Raw genomic sequence first — 14750 nt, forward strand, 5'->3', positions numbered from 1 at the left:
CTTCCTCGTCCGCTCACTGGTAGGATGGAAGAGAATACCACCTGTACACCGAACTCCTTCAGCACGCCGCCCAGAGCACTGTAGTCTGCCATCAGGTGATCGGGGGTTCTCCTGGCTGCATCATTAGTACCCACATGGTACTAATGTGGTACTACTGCAGACCATGCTGTACCAGAGCAACTCCCTGCCCAGCCATGTGCCCTTCCAGCACTGCTGGGGCTGGTCTTCATGGAAACCCTGGCCCTGTGCCACAGCTTTTGGGGTTCCCATGGAAACTGACTGCAGTGCAGGGACTGTTGGGAAATGAAGTGCAGCTGCTGGCCTGATCTGCCATTTTGCCTACGCCTGGTCTAGGCCATAGGGACCAGTCAAAGCAGTGGGATGGAAGCTGGGCAGGGTGAGGCCCCAAAAAGGGAGAAGATGCCTAGAGTGGCTTAGTGGTATGGGGCAAGGTACCCACCTACATGAAGACCAGAAACAGCTGTGAGGCTTGGGCGTAGCTGTAAGGGGAAATGAGGCCATGTAATTAGCCCTGAAGGTGAGCACAGGCACCTGTATTCATGAGTGTAAGACCAGGTTTGGGGAGCCCTCAGGCAGCCCTTCTTTTTCTAAAAGATACATGTATCAAGGCATGGCAGGAAAGGGGAGGGGGAGATTGCCCAAAGAGAGCAATGGTGATGAAGGGTAAGGGGGTGCCAGAGCATCATGGCCACCCCTGGAGCGAGACCCTTTTACACTCCCTTTGCAATCAGAATATCAGAAAGTATTTTACTGGATGGGATTCAGACTCTGAAATTCAAGTAATACTTTCCTTAAGAGTCAGGTGATTACATTTTACAGCGTTCTGTATGCTGCTTCCTCAGGTCTCGCCCTCAGCTTCATTTCTATTCTCAGGGTATAAAAAACTTTTGTTACTGTACTATCATCTGTAATATAGAGGTAGAAAGCCTATTAACTTAGTTCATCAGCATAACATAAAGTAGTGTACAACTAGTATTTTTTGTTGCAAGTTATAACAGGGTTCTGGATGCATCAGACCTTTGTGTTTGTCGGTTGGCACTGTTATCCTCAAAAATGTATTCAGTGAGGTTTCTTTGTATTTACTGACATTATTCTGTGTTGAGTCAATTTAATTGATTTGCCTGCTGAGACCTGCTCTGATGTTTTGAGCATGTACAGATGCTGACAGTGTAAACCTAAAATTCCATTTCTCCACTGTCTGGATTCCTGAAGTTGACATCTTCCCGGATGGAGAGATGCTGGGAAAGAATAGACTAGAACCTACATTTTAAAAATAATTGCCTTCAAACTAGAATTCATGTGCCCCCTATATCTCTTGAAACAACATGGAGTGGCTAAAGTGTATCCTATACTCTCATCCAAAGATAATCAAGTATTACTGTTTTTGTTTACAGAGTGCCCAGGTCAGCAATTTGAAATGTATTTTGGAAGGACGAGGGAAGTATTTATTCCTAGAGTGATGGAAAATGTTAGAATTTTTGGCATTGATGATGCTTGGAGGTTGTTATGTGAGCTCAGCTTTATTTCATTATGGCTGGCTAATAGCAAATATTAGTGTTTTTTCGTAAGAGACTTCCTACTTTTAGCGAATCTGATGCCATGGAAAACTTCTCTTGAAAGCTCTTTGCTGAACATACTTGACTGTTACTAAAAAATGTTATCAAGGGCCGCGAGCCTCAAATGCAAGCCATGTTGTTTACCTACTTTTTGTTTAAGATGTTCCAATTTTTGGAAGCTTTTCCATTTTCAAGTTGACAGGAAATCCTTACAGGATATCATGTGAGTAACAGTTGCAATTCATTGTCAATCCAGCCTCGGACTCGCACTACTTTTTATAGCACTACAAAACGTGAGTGTCCATACATTCAGCCTGTGTGTAGTGCTATAAAAATGGCAGGTTGACTACAGAAAAGTTCCTTTATCAAACAGGAACTTCTTTGTATCACTACCTTTTGTAGAGGTACTTGTAATGTATGGACAGTTGCATATAGTGCTGTGGAGGTTCTCTTGGACTTCCAGCATGCTGCAGTGCTCCACTTTTTCTTCTCTCCCCTCCCTCCAAGGACCTCTACTGGAGATCCTTCTAGTTGAGAGTTGAGGCCTGTGGCAAGGACTGGAGGAGGAAACTTGTACTGCCATCATCATTTGTATGTATTTGTTGTATGAGTCTCCAAATTTTTCAGTCTAGCATATTTCACAGGCACTAAAGCTTTAAAAAAAAAGTAATTATTTCTTTAAACTTTTATTCAGTACTTGCTACTCCAAAGCCAAGAAGGAGCAGAAAGCTGTGTGTGTGTTGGAAAACGGAGATAACTTAAATATACATGTCCCTAGGACACAGGAGAAAAATTATGATCACTTCTCTCTAGGCATGTCTGAGTTCAAACTGAATACTGCACCCAGAATGTTTTAATTTCAGTGTGTTGGTCTTTGGTTTCATTCTGTCAAATAAAATGGAATAGCATAGTCCTGTGATTATAGGCAATTTTTGTATTCTGTGTTGTTTTAATTTAGAAAAGGGAAATAGAAGCAATGAATCTAAATTGGAAGCGAGGAATTGTAGAAAACTGATATTAGAAGCAAACATAAGGGAAAATCTATAGTTAGCAGGGTTAACAATAATAGACTTTTCAAGTGTTTGTGGAAAAGAAAGAATCTTAATGATGATAGTTGATTGCTATTTGAAAATGTTAAATTTGTTAATAGTACAGAAAAAGCAGTAGGGTTGAATAAGAATTTGTTTTGCCTTTGGGAATAATTCAGGTTTTATCATTTCATCTGATATCAATGAAATGTTTTTCCATTCCAGCAGTAACTGAGGAGGATGTTAAGCAGCAGATATTAAAATTGGACCTTAAGTCCGATCTATGTGGCTTGCATCAGATCTATGTAGCTCCTATTTAAGAGTTTAAAAGAGCTAGGCAAGGTCCTCTTTAGTTTGTTTTTTCAGTAAAACCTTTTTTGATTTATAACACCGGAAAAATTGCAGGTGACTGGGTACTGGCTAATATTGTGCCAGTATTTAAAAAGGAAAAGTATGATACCTGACACTGATCTGAGGCACAGAAATGGAATGGCTGATGCAGGGCTCAACAAGAAGTGAAAAGAAGATAGTATAAGCTATGCCAATTGATGAGAGTTTGTGGAAAATAAAACTTGATATCTTCATTATTGATTGACATCATAAGTTTGGTTCATGAAAGTTGCCTTGTTTATGTAGTGTGCTTAGATTGCTGTAAGGTGTTTGACTTCGTACCATTCAAAAATTGAGATTTTGTATTATTGTAGTTTCTTAATCAACATATGGATTTAAAGCTCTCTGACAGGTCTCACTTTTTAATTACCATTATCAAGTGAACATGTTTTAATGGAGTCCCACAGAAATCAAGTCTTGCCCTTTTACTCTTTAATCTTTATCAATGACCTGGAAGAACACACAAATCATTACTGATAAAATTTACAATTGACAATCCAGGGGAGTGGTAAATAATGATGAGGACAGGACATTGATCTACTACCACCTGGATTGCTTGGGAACCTGGGTTTGAGCAAACAGTATAGTATATGTTTTAAGGTCATCTAGGGAAAAAGCAAAATCCATGCTTGAGGGGTGACTAAATGAGCAGTATATGGAAAAGATTTGGGAGAGGTTACGTGAATAATGAGCTGTGCACGAGCCCCTCAACAGTGGCCATGTAAGTTAACGTGATCCTTATATGAATTAAATAAGAATCTCGAGAAGGTATAGAGAGACTTTATTCCCTCTGACACCAGTGTGGCCATTGTTAGAATTATTGTATCCAATTCTGGTATTAGCAGCACTGGTTCCAGCAGTTCAAAAAGGCTATTGCAGAGGTTTCAGAGGAAAGCTAGTTAAATGATAAAAAGATTAAAAAAACCATGCCTTTGTAATTGAAGACTTAAGGATCTTAAAATGTTCAGATACAGAAAAGGTGAGGTTTATGAGATGACTTAATTTATAAATATCAACATAGTAAACAGAAATTTGATAATGGAGGGCTTGGCTCTTCAGTTTAGGAAACAAAGATGGAACAAAATCCAGTGCCTAGAAGCTGAAGCACAGACTAGAAACAACATGCAGAATTTTAACAGGCAAAGAAGTCTAACAGATTATGACTTTGTAATAAAGAGAGAATTGACCCATGATAGCAGTGTACAAAAAATTGGAGCTGTGCTATAGGAGGCGGTCATAGTTTGGTGCCTCTGGTATCCAAATTGTCAATGGCAGCTACTATCAGGTAGATTTTTTTTCTTCAGCTTTCCCACTAAAAGGTAAGAGAAAAGTTTGCCTTATTAGATGTGCAGTTCCTAAGGATATGTTTTCAAACGCCTGGGCCAGGGTTGTTTGGGATATAGCATAATTTCTTATCCTGCATAAATCTGCTGCAGAACAATGTAATACTTTCTGGTGTTTTGCTAAGCCTTAAATAACAAGAGATCATTTTCTTGAAAAGTAGGCGATTCAGACATAGTGATGAATAAAGTCCAGCATGAAGTATATGCCAACAAATTTGTTTTACCTTGTCCTCTAAGAGTCTGCCTTGAGCTGCACTTCTTTTGATAGCCAAACGACAGTATTTTATCTTAATCTTAGCAGTCTGCCTCAAGTAGCAATCAGAATAGTTCATACTTGCTAACAAGGCATCCAGAGGAAATTGGACTTGCTGTTTATGCTTTGTGAATAAGAAGTGAAATTTTAAAATGTCTTTCCAAATGACAGCAGCATTTCAAAGGTGGGGTAATTTTTTTCAGAAGTTCTTTTGGTTGATATGTACAATATCAGGAATATTTTTTGTAATCTGGGTCTGTGCTAATTTGATCTGCCCATGCTCATTAGTAGTTTATGTTAATGTGGGCCAAATTGGCTTTGTTTTGAGCTCTTCTTCCTTGATCCCCACCATTATTAATGCTGTTTTTATTCTTTTTGCAATACCATCTGCTGTTTCAGTTTCAAAGTTTCTGATGTCAGCAAAAAGAATACATCATTTCTCATCCTGCAGATCTGTACCAGATCAAAAACTGTTCTGCATCTGTGTGGATCCATCAACAAATACAGTATTAAAGCTATTCTTACATGCTTCTGAGACGCCTCCCTAAGGTTTTGCAGTTTCTTCTGCGCCTTTCATTTCATAACTTTTTAATATGCTGTAGTTCGACCTTCAGTTAAGTTTAATTTTGCTTCCCAAATTGCAGATTATTTTAAAAGTTCTCTAACACTGCTACAATATCTATTTATTGTCTTAGTTACTGTCCAAATTGTGTTAAATAAAATGCTAAATATGGATTTGCATGTTGATTTTCTTTTTCAGAGCAATATTGTGATGATATATTTTGTGGATATTTTTGTATAGTCTCCTTGAATTTCACATGAACAGAAAGATGTTCTATCTACTTACAGGAGGGCTAGCCATAGCAGGAAGGCTCTTATGCTCTAAGCAGATCCTAAAAAAAACCAAGCAATCTTTCTATCATTAAAACCTTAGATAATTAGTTTTTGAGCCTTCAGTTTTATCTATATTCTGTGGTGTGTGTTTCAGGTTTTCATTGTTAAGTTTTGCTGATTTCAAAAGATGCTTTAGGTTTTTTTCCATAAACCTGATAGGGCACAAAGCCAGAACCACGTGTCCAATTGTGAATCTTACCTTTTTCCTTTTCCACTGGTTTATGGAATGAACTACAAAGATTGTCATGATGAACAAACCTTTCTACCTACTATTATACTTTTTTCTTCTGTTCTATCACCCTATTAGCTTGCCAATAGCATTGTATGTTTCAGATGCTAAAAAAGGTTCCATTTTTAACCTTTGGGTTTTAACCAGCATGTAAACCAAGAAGTAATTTGCAAATTTAACTTTTTGGCCTTAATGCAACCAATTGCATGTTTAAGGTTAGTGCATATTATTAGAAAGAAGCCATCTCCCTCCTAAAATCGTATAAGATTGTGTTTTATGGCTACATCAAGTAATTAAATTTTAGTTTAATTTATGAGAGGACCTACTGTGGCTTGGCTGAAAAATGCAATGTTTGCATGCTTTTTGCCTCATTCTTTACACACCCTCCAGATGCTATAATGAATGAGACAGAGTCCTAAAATCAACATCTGTGTTCATTATCCCACCCTGATTTGTTCAATGATCAGTGATTCAGGCATTGGTCCTGTGGGGATGTGATTATATGTGATCATGCTGACATAATGCAGTCACATAAGGGAGTAAATTTAAGGTTTTACAGACAACAAAGTCTGGCATTTCTTAGCTTTTGAGTATTTCTTGGTAAACTTAACATTCAGTTAATATAGTTTTGTTATATATATTTAAACACAAAGGAGTTTCCTTTTACATAATAATGTTTTGCGCTTGAAAATTTCTCTTGGATATAGCAAATAGAATGTTGTTAGTGTCTTTAACTGAAGTGAGAAAGCATTCAGTTTGTAATCCTTATCATAACTAATATAGCAAATGCAAACTGAGATCAAAATAAACATTTCCCTATATCTAGAAAGAAAACTTCATTGCTGTAACTGCTGAGCAAGGAGGGGCAAATGCTGCTGTTAGAGTAGCTAAAAACAACTGCTTATGTTACAAGTAAAGTGACTTGGGGGAGAGCTGCCAACCTCACCCCCAAACGTGGAGCTGCCAGTGGCCTTACCACCGCAAGATGGGGCTTCTCCATGTGTGGATTGAATCAGTAATAACTATCCCTGCTCCCAGTAGAGGTGATTTCTGCTACTCACGTTTCAGATTCTATGAGTGTGCATGTTTGAAGGTAGGGAAATTGTATATAATAACTTGCAGGGGAGGGGCAGGATATATGCATGGATAAATAGAGGCATACTGACAGAAGAGGTATGTGCATCTAATAGATAAATGGATATTATAAGATGACAGAAGAAGCATAAACTCAGACATTAGAGAGAAGCATTAATTGATATATCTTGCCTCTCTTTGTACAGGGCAACCTTGATTCAGTGATTTTATGTGTGTGTGTGTTGTGGTAAGCAGCATTAACCTGCTGATTTGATCTAAGTTTTTATAATGGAACAGTGGTAATTGCTTTCTGTTTGTATATGGAAGCTAACATTTAATTGAGGGCACAGAAGTTAAACTAGCAGGAAATTTCAGTTTGGGGGGACTAGTCAAGAATAGGTGTGGCTTAGGATGGAAGTGTGCTTTGGAGAAGCAGAATAGTTTAGTCCCTCCAGGCATCAGATAGATCCTTTTTTCCAGCTCTGAAAACATGTATATAGTTTAACAATTAAAATATAAGACAGTATGCACAATACACCTTGAAAGGTAATGTTTATAGTATGTAGCTAAGTACAAGACACTTCTAGCAGATATCAATATACTGCTGATTCATATGTTAAAATAAAAGAATGTTTTAAACAGTGCATTTAACTTAGTAGAAATTCAAACACTAGCTTAATTATGAAAAATGAAACTTGTTGGAATATCTAAGGTTAAATTGCACATGCAAGATTGGTGAGGCAGGTTTCTTTTTTTCAGAGAGAGAAAATGCATGAAGTGTTTGAGTATGCCTTTGAAGACTTTTACTTACTCTGTCTGGAGTGGAACAGAGCTGCACTGTCACTGGAAAGAGCATAGAATACTGAGAGGTCTCTATCAAGAAAATACCAGAAAAATACCTTCTTTTCAAAATCTATTTGAGTTCTGTCTTTTGAGATTTTTCAGGAGAAATTCTGTCAACTGAAAACATGCCTTTTAACATTTGGAAAACATAAACACTGATTTTTGGAATTTGTGAAGGATCAAAAACCTTCTCTAGCTTCAGTTTTGACAAAAGAAATTAGAATTTGCATCTCTATATTATTGTATAGATATTACAATATCTCTATATTACTTTTAAAATTACGTGAGGTGGTTACTTAAGTTCTGAGTCAAGCACTCCGAAGTTAAGAAATGCCAGAGCAAAACCTGGTTGCATAATCTTAATTTCACCTTATTGGCTTTTAGAAAAATCAGGCTGAATCACTCCAGAAGTTTCATCATGTAGCATTATATAATACCTACATGCTTCCTCAGCAGACTTGGAACATGGACTAATGGAGTAATGGGCTGCGGTTTAAAGTTGTCATCCTCTATCTGAACTAGTGTTAGATGTGTATGAAACACACACTTGCCAGTACATTTCACCTATATTTGGTGATGAAGAATGAAGTTATTGGTAATAGTGGGTTTCATTTTAGATCTCAGATGAGGGTGTGTTCCTGTGGCCACAGACTCTTCTGCCCATTCCCCCAAAACTGACTCCTTTTACCTTGTCCCTCTAATTTATCCTTGTATCAGACGCATCAGTTACCTTTCTTTGGCTCCTTGTTGCATCCTCATTGTAGAGCTGGTCTTAATAATTTCCCTTTCTGGGATTGCGGTCCGATTTAGAGTGTTCTTCCCCCTTCCATGACTTGTCCCACCAATATGAATTTCCTCCTATTCACACAAACCATTTTTCTCACCGTCTCCCAAATTCATTCAGTTTCAGTCTCTTTAACTCATTTCCCCAGTTTGTTTGTCCAACACGTCCAAGTTTTCTGCCTGGAGCCCTCAGTTGCTTGTCAAAGATCTGTTTCCCCTCCTTATGATTTGTAATCATAAGGAGGGGAAACTTAAGGAGGGGGCTGGACTCAATGATCTTCCGAGGTCCCTTCCAGCCCTAATGTCTATGAAATCTATGAAATAATCCAAGTCTCTTTGTCCAGCTGGTCGTAGGGCATTCATTTGGATGATTTTTAAAAAGGAATGGGAAGCTCAGCGGCAGCTATTAATCTGTAAAGGCTGTGGCAAATACTGCTCTTGTCATGCTTTACACGTGCATTTAGGGAGATAAAAAGCAAATGGCCACATGTTTACACTGTTGGTCCCACTAAAAAAAAAAATGGCTGATCAGACAAAAAAATGGCAGATCTGTGACAAAATTGTTGCTTTTCCAAGCAGTAGCTGCTTTGTCACTGGAAGCTCTTTCCACTGCAAATGTAACGTTATTGTAGGTTTGAGAGGGTCACGGTAACCCACAGTCCCTCACTCTTTCACTTCTTCCAAGAGGGCAGGGGGAAATGGCTGGCTCCCTGATTGTCTGCCCAGCATTGCTTTGTCCTGGCACCCTGCCCCTGCTCTGTGCTGCTAATCAGCTGATTGGTGGGAATGGGCAGGGGTGGTTCCGTCAGGGTACCAAGGCCTGGAGAGTTCCACCTGCTGGCCTTGCCACTGGCCCTTGCCCAGTGTTCTGACTGCTGACCTGGGGCAGCAGCTATTGCTGCAAGTGCGCCACTGGTTTGTTAAAGTTGGGGAAGGGGCAGGGAGCATGCTTTGTCTCTCCCTCACCCCTACTACAGATGGCTGGGGTCTGTCAAAAGAGTAGATTCAAGCTCTTCTCCAAAAAATGTAGTTGACATCCAGAGTATGAGGGCTTAAAGATTTCTTGTTTTAATCCTGACACAACAATACCAAGTAAAGGAAAGCCCTTACTAGCAGTTACAGTGGAGGCGGGCAAAGTCCAGTTGGCAGTAGACTCCATTTCCCAGCAGCCCCTGCCCATGTGGCCGGGACTGACCCCAGCAGCAGCTTCACTGTGATAGCTCAGGGCTGGGGTTTTTGTGGAGACCAGCCCCAGCAGCACTGGCAGGGCATGTGGCAGGGTGGGGAGCTGCTCTGGGGTCAGGCTGGGATCTTGCAGCGGTGACAGCGTGGTCCAGAGTTGAGGCATAGCCATGATCTGCATCCTGCCTGCTCCAGGCAGGAACGTGCAGGCAGTGGATAGTGGCTCTGCCCCGGCTCCTTGCAGCAGTGACAGTGCAGTCTGGAGCCAGTGCAGAGCCACGATTTGCTGCTTGGACACCTCTGCCCGGACTGCAGATTGTGGTTCAGTCCCAGCTCTGGACCATGTTAAAATCATAGAAATCACAGAATCGTGTTTCATAGTTGGTAGGGTCGGAAGGGACCTGAGCAGATCATCAAGTCCGACCCCCTGCCAGGGCAGGAAAAAGTACTGGGGTCAAACGACCCCAGCAAGATGTTCATCTAACCTCCTCTTAAAGACCCCCAGGGTAGGAGCCAGCACCACTTCATTTGGAAGTTGATTCCGGGTCCTAGCCACCCTGACTGTGAAGTAGCACCTCCTGATGTTGTCACCACCAAGATCCCAGCCCAGCCCTGGAGCAGTACTGCGGCCTGCCAGTGCTGCTGGGGCCAGTCTCCATGGAAACCTCGGCCCTATGCTCTCAGCACAGCTGCTACTGGGGTCTTCATGGAAACCGGCTTCAGCCATGTGGGCAGGGGTTGCTGGGAAATGGAGCCACCGTTTTTCCCACTCCTGAGTTAGAGCCTAAAGCCTGCAGAATTTTACTAGTGCATATTGTGGCAGGCCAGTAGGGGGCACTCCTGCATTGAGCCACCCACCTCACTGTGCCTGACCACCTTCCAGGCTCCGAGTGCTTCCCTGGGGGCACCTCGCGTCTGACTGACCCCCTTCCTGGAGCACACCCACTAGCCTGGGGGTAACACTGCCACCACCCAGGGCTGGGCTTTATTCTGGCTCTGTGCACCCTGGAAAACACAGGCCTAGTAGCCCTCAAGGGTACTTGACTTCTTCAAGCACTTGGGGGTGCTTCTCTCGGAAGCACAAGTAGTCTCCCTTAGCTGAACCAAGGGGACCCCAATGCATAATCTAGACCTACATCCAATAAGTCTCCCATGCTAGGTACAAAGGAGAACTTTATTGGTTACAAAGGGTAGGGTTGCAATAGGGTACAGAGTAGAGCAATATCAGAGAAATCCCATAGAGCAAACTGGCATGGCTGGGTAGCCTTTGATCATGCATCTGAGTTACTGCAAGCTATATATCTAGTTAGATCTCAGGAATCTTGCTCACAGGTATCATCCAGAGGCAGGTGGAGATTCCCTCTGGAGGCAGGCAGTTCCTTGCTCTCTGTCTCTCTCAAAACTCATGGTCAAGTTTCAGATGGTTCAGCTTTTCTCTCTCTCCAAGTCTTCCTCATGGCTGCTGCCTCATCCTCCTGGGCAGTCCTTAACTTATATAGTCCTTATGACCTCATTTACCTGGTCCAGTGGAGGCCAGCATCTGTTGGCTGTCAGCCAACCAATTTGAAATGCATCACTAGTTGCTGGACAGACTGGCAGTTCCTAGCTCCCCAGGTAGCCCAAGCCCCTCACCCAGGTATGTGATGCCAGTCACGTAGACAGAGGGAGCAGGTTTCGCCCCTCCCTCAGGAATGTATTCAGCTCAGGTTACCTACAGAGATAGGGTAAAGTGTGTACCCTCTGTAGGGCCCATCTTAACCAAATTGGCACAGAGCAGAGTTTTTGGGGAGAAATAGAGGTGGCCTTCTGCCACACTTATTACCAGGGATTTTTATGTGGAGCTTGATGTAGAGAGAGAACTGGATTTGACAAGATTAATATCGGATTAGTTCAGATCACTTCATTTAGCATTTCAGGATTAACCCCATGGTATACATAGCCTAGGAATAAATAGGTAAAAGCCACCTGGAGGGTGGGTTTAAGTGTAAGGGCTGTCCAGGATCTTTCTACCCAACAAAAATCAGTCTTCTTGGAAATTTACACAGAGAGTGACAAGGACAATGTGTTGGTAGTTGTTCATTTCAACGGTATTGACATGCTGCTTTTATAAAAACATAAGAAAGTGCTCCACTTATCCATATCTATCTTATCCATATCTTTGTTATCTTTCTCAAATAGAAATTTATCTTTAATGATGTTCTGTTCATGAGTTGTCGTAATGCCCAGGTTTTGTCAGATTGCTAAGAGAGTTTACATTTGAAACAAAGGCCTAAAGGATAAGTCCAATAAACCGCAGATCTGAATATCAACAAGTTAATTTTGAAACCAGACAAACTGCAATCTCTCTCTTGTATCTTCAAAACTGAAAGAATGGGCTTTGCATATTACAGCTTTATTTCTGTATGTTGTCATCATTTCTGACTCTCCTTTAATATAAAATTTCTCTGTATTTCTAGCCAATTGTTCTGTGATTTAAAATATAGTAAATGTGAAAACATCCATGGCACTTTGTTTTTAATTAAAATATAATAAATAATCTTCCTGATGTTTCAGAAAGCATAAACCAATTAGAGTAATGCTAAACTTATGTTGTTCAATCCTATTAGTTCTTTTCTATGTAGGTGTATCAGATATCTTTTCAAGCTTTTGTTTGACCTTTCATACTCAAATGCTGTTTTTGTTCTGAGTATAAATGATAATGCTTGAATAATATAGTCTAGCTTTTGACAATTTTTGCAGTTTGGGTCTGCTTGCTGAGTACTGAGCACCCTTAACAGCTACTGATTTCAATGTCTCTCTGGTCACACTCAGTATTTCACAGAATTAGCCTTAGAATCACTTCAAGGGTGATTCTACAACTTCCCCGAGGAAGTTGCTATTCCACTGCCTTCCTTGTTTCTTTTGAGATTTAGGTTAACTCTACTTTGCTGTAAATTTAAAAATTACCTCCCAAAATCACTTTTTTCACTGCAAAAGTAAGCCTGGAGATGCTGTACATGTCATGCAGCTGCCAAGATGGGTGTTGCTAGTGTCTGTCTCAACAAGCTGAAGGGATGGAAAGCTGTGTTAACCCTCTCACAGCTGTGGCTACTGGCTGAGCACTGTCCCTCAGTGGGAAAACAGGGGAGGAGGGAGGCACAAGTGATACTGGCAGCTGCCCCAGATGCTGACTGGGGGTGGGGGGTGAAGAAAAGCAGCTGCTGCCAGCAGCTCTGTGTTTATGATGGTGAATCAGAAGACACTGTTCCCACTTGGCCCCAGGTGCCTGGCTGTGTCCCTACACTGCTGGCTGCTATAGCTTGTGCTTGAAGCAGCAAGTGCGCAGTTGGTAGTAATTTGATGAGGCTAGTGGTATAGAAACAACACCTTAGTTACAGGAACATATATAATAACTACTAATGCCGAAGAAGTAATGGACTTGCTACTGCCCTTTACAAGGATCTGGACCCTAACTTTGTGTGATATAGGGGAAGCCTACCTGGAAGCTCAGGAGGCAGTCTGGGTGAGGCATCAAGAAATGCTTGCTGCCTCACCCAGACTGTCTCCAGGGATGCCACTTCCTGGACACTTTCTGTTCCCAGGAGGATTTAATGTAATTCGTGAGTTGTCCATGACTCGGGAAAAATCTTTCTTCATGTCTGTCTTCCAAAAACAGGGTGCATGTTTTATTTGGTGGTGTGAGGAAAATATGGTATTTTTGTTATCTGTTTGGTTGCAGCAGCATTTTTTGTGAAGATCAAAGCAAAGTAGCTATTGAGTAGTTCTGCCTTTGCATCTTCTGTTAATTGGTTACCCTGGCTATCTAGCAGTAGACCTACAGCTTCCTTGGTCTTTCCTTTCTGTCCATTGTATTTTATTCTTTCCATCTGTTCTTGTGCTGTTTAACTTCCCTTGCCAGATGCAACTCATTTTTACCTTTGCTTTCCTGATTTTATTCCTGAAAGTTCTTGCTATTGCTTGGTATGCTTCCTTCCATTGCCCACATCTTTTTTTTTTCCATTTGATTTTGATGTAGAATCTTAAGAATCTCCTTATGTAGTCGCATTGGTTTCCTGCTGTCCTTATGTTTCCATCATGTCAGAATAGGTTCTTCTTTGCCCTTCACAGCATAGGACATATCTTTGTATTTCTGCTATAAGTCATCCAGAATGCTAAACCAGTTTATCAGAGCAGATATAAAATCTAATAGTGCAAAAATTAATGCAGTTTTAATCCCATCTTTAAAAACCCTAAATTTGAACCCCAGGCAAGTGAGTGAGAAGTACATGCAAATTTTTTATCCTTACTTTAATTGATCCAGATTAGAAAACAGGAAAACATTATTTATTTATTTATTTACATTTTTTGTGGTAAGATTTCTTTGTGTATGTAATATTATGCAAATGTTTATACTGCTTGGAGGTTTGGATTACCAGTAATAGTTTTGGCAGAGGTGAATTAACAGAATGCAAATGAAGAGGTCAAAGGTAAAATTGTGTAGTTTATTCTGTGGTTGTAAAAAAAATAAAAAATAAAGAAATTAATTTCATGGCTGTCTTGCCCATACGTATGTGCAGATATGTAATCAGCATTTATTCATAACTCTTTCCTTACGCTGAAGAGTCGTAAGGAGCAATAACACTGATTAGTTCATGGAGTAAGCTGATTTCCTTTAAGGCAAGAAGGAATTTTTCATCTATATTATCATGTTTCATAATTGGGCGGGAAGTATATTGCGGGGGAGGTGTTTGCTTTCTTATAAAGCATTATGTTTTGGCCACTGCTAGAGTCATACTTCCGGACTAAACAGAACAGTGATCTGTTCCAGTGTGTAAGCTTCAACATATGTATTGGGGGGATTTATAAAAATCACTTGTGTTTTGTGAGCACACATTCATACAGTATATCAAAGGGCTCAGACCTTAGTCTGTGGTTCGCTGTTTGGAAACTAGCAGCAGAGAAAAATTTTTACAGGTAAGTTCTTTTTACCTGTTAAGTTTCTGTTCTGGTTTAAATTTGGGGTTTTTTGCCTCTTTTTCAGAATGGTAGTGTGAATGTTTTTATAATTTATAACAATACCTTAGTTTTCACAGTGGTTTATTTTGAGATAGCAAAGTTGTTGGGTTTTTTTTCTTTTTAAAAAAGGCTGCCTCGTACCATATACTTCTAGTTTAA

The 14750-nt window shown here is 40.5% G+C and overlaps 1 protein-coding gene across 1 annotated transcript in view; it reads left to right on the forward strand.

Moving 5' to 3' along the window:
• The window catches only part of KIAA2026 (KIAA2026 ortholog), a 98232-nt gene that overhangs the window by 44086 nt on the left and 39396 nt on the right, over positions 1-14750 (forward strand). The gene's annotated exons all lie outside the window — the stretch shown is intronic.

This window comes from Alligator mississippiensis, chromosome 3, assembly GCF_030867095.1.
Source record: "Alligator mississippiensis isolate rAllMis1 chromosome 3, rAllMis1, whole genome shotgun sequence".
Classification (NCBI taxonomy): domain Eukaryota; kingdom Metazoa; phylum Chordata; order Crocodylia; family Alligatoridae; genus Alligator; species Alligator mississippiensis.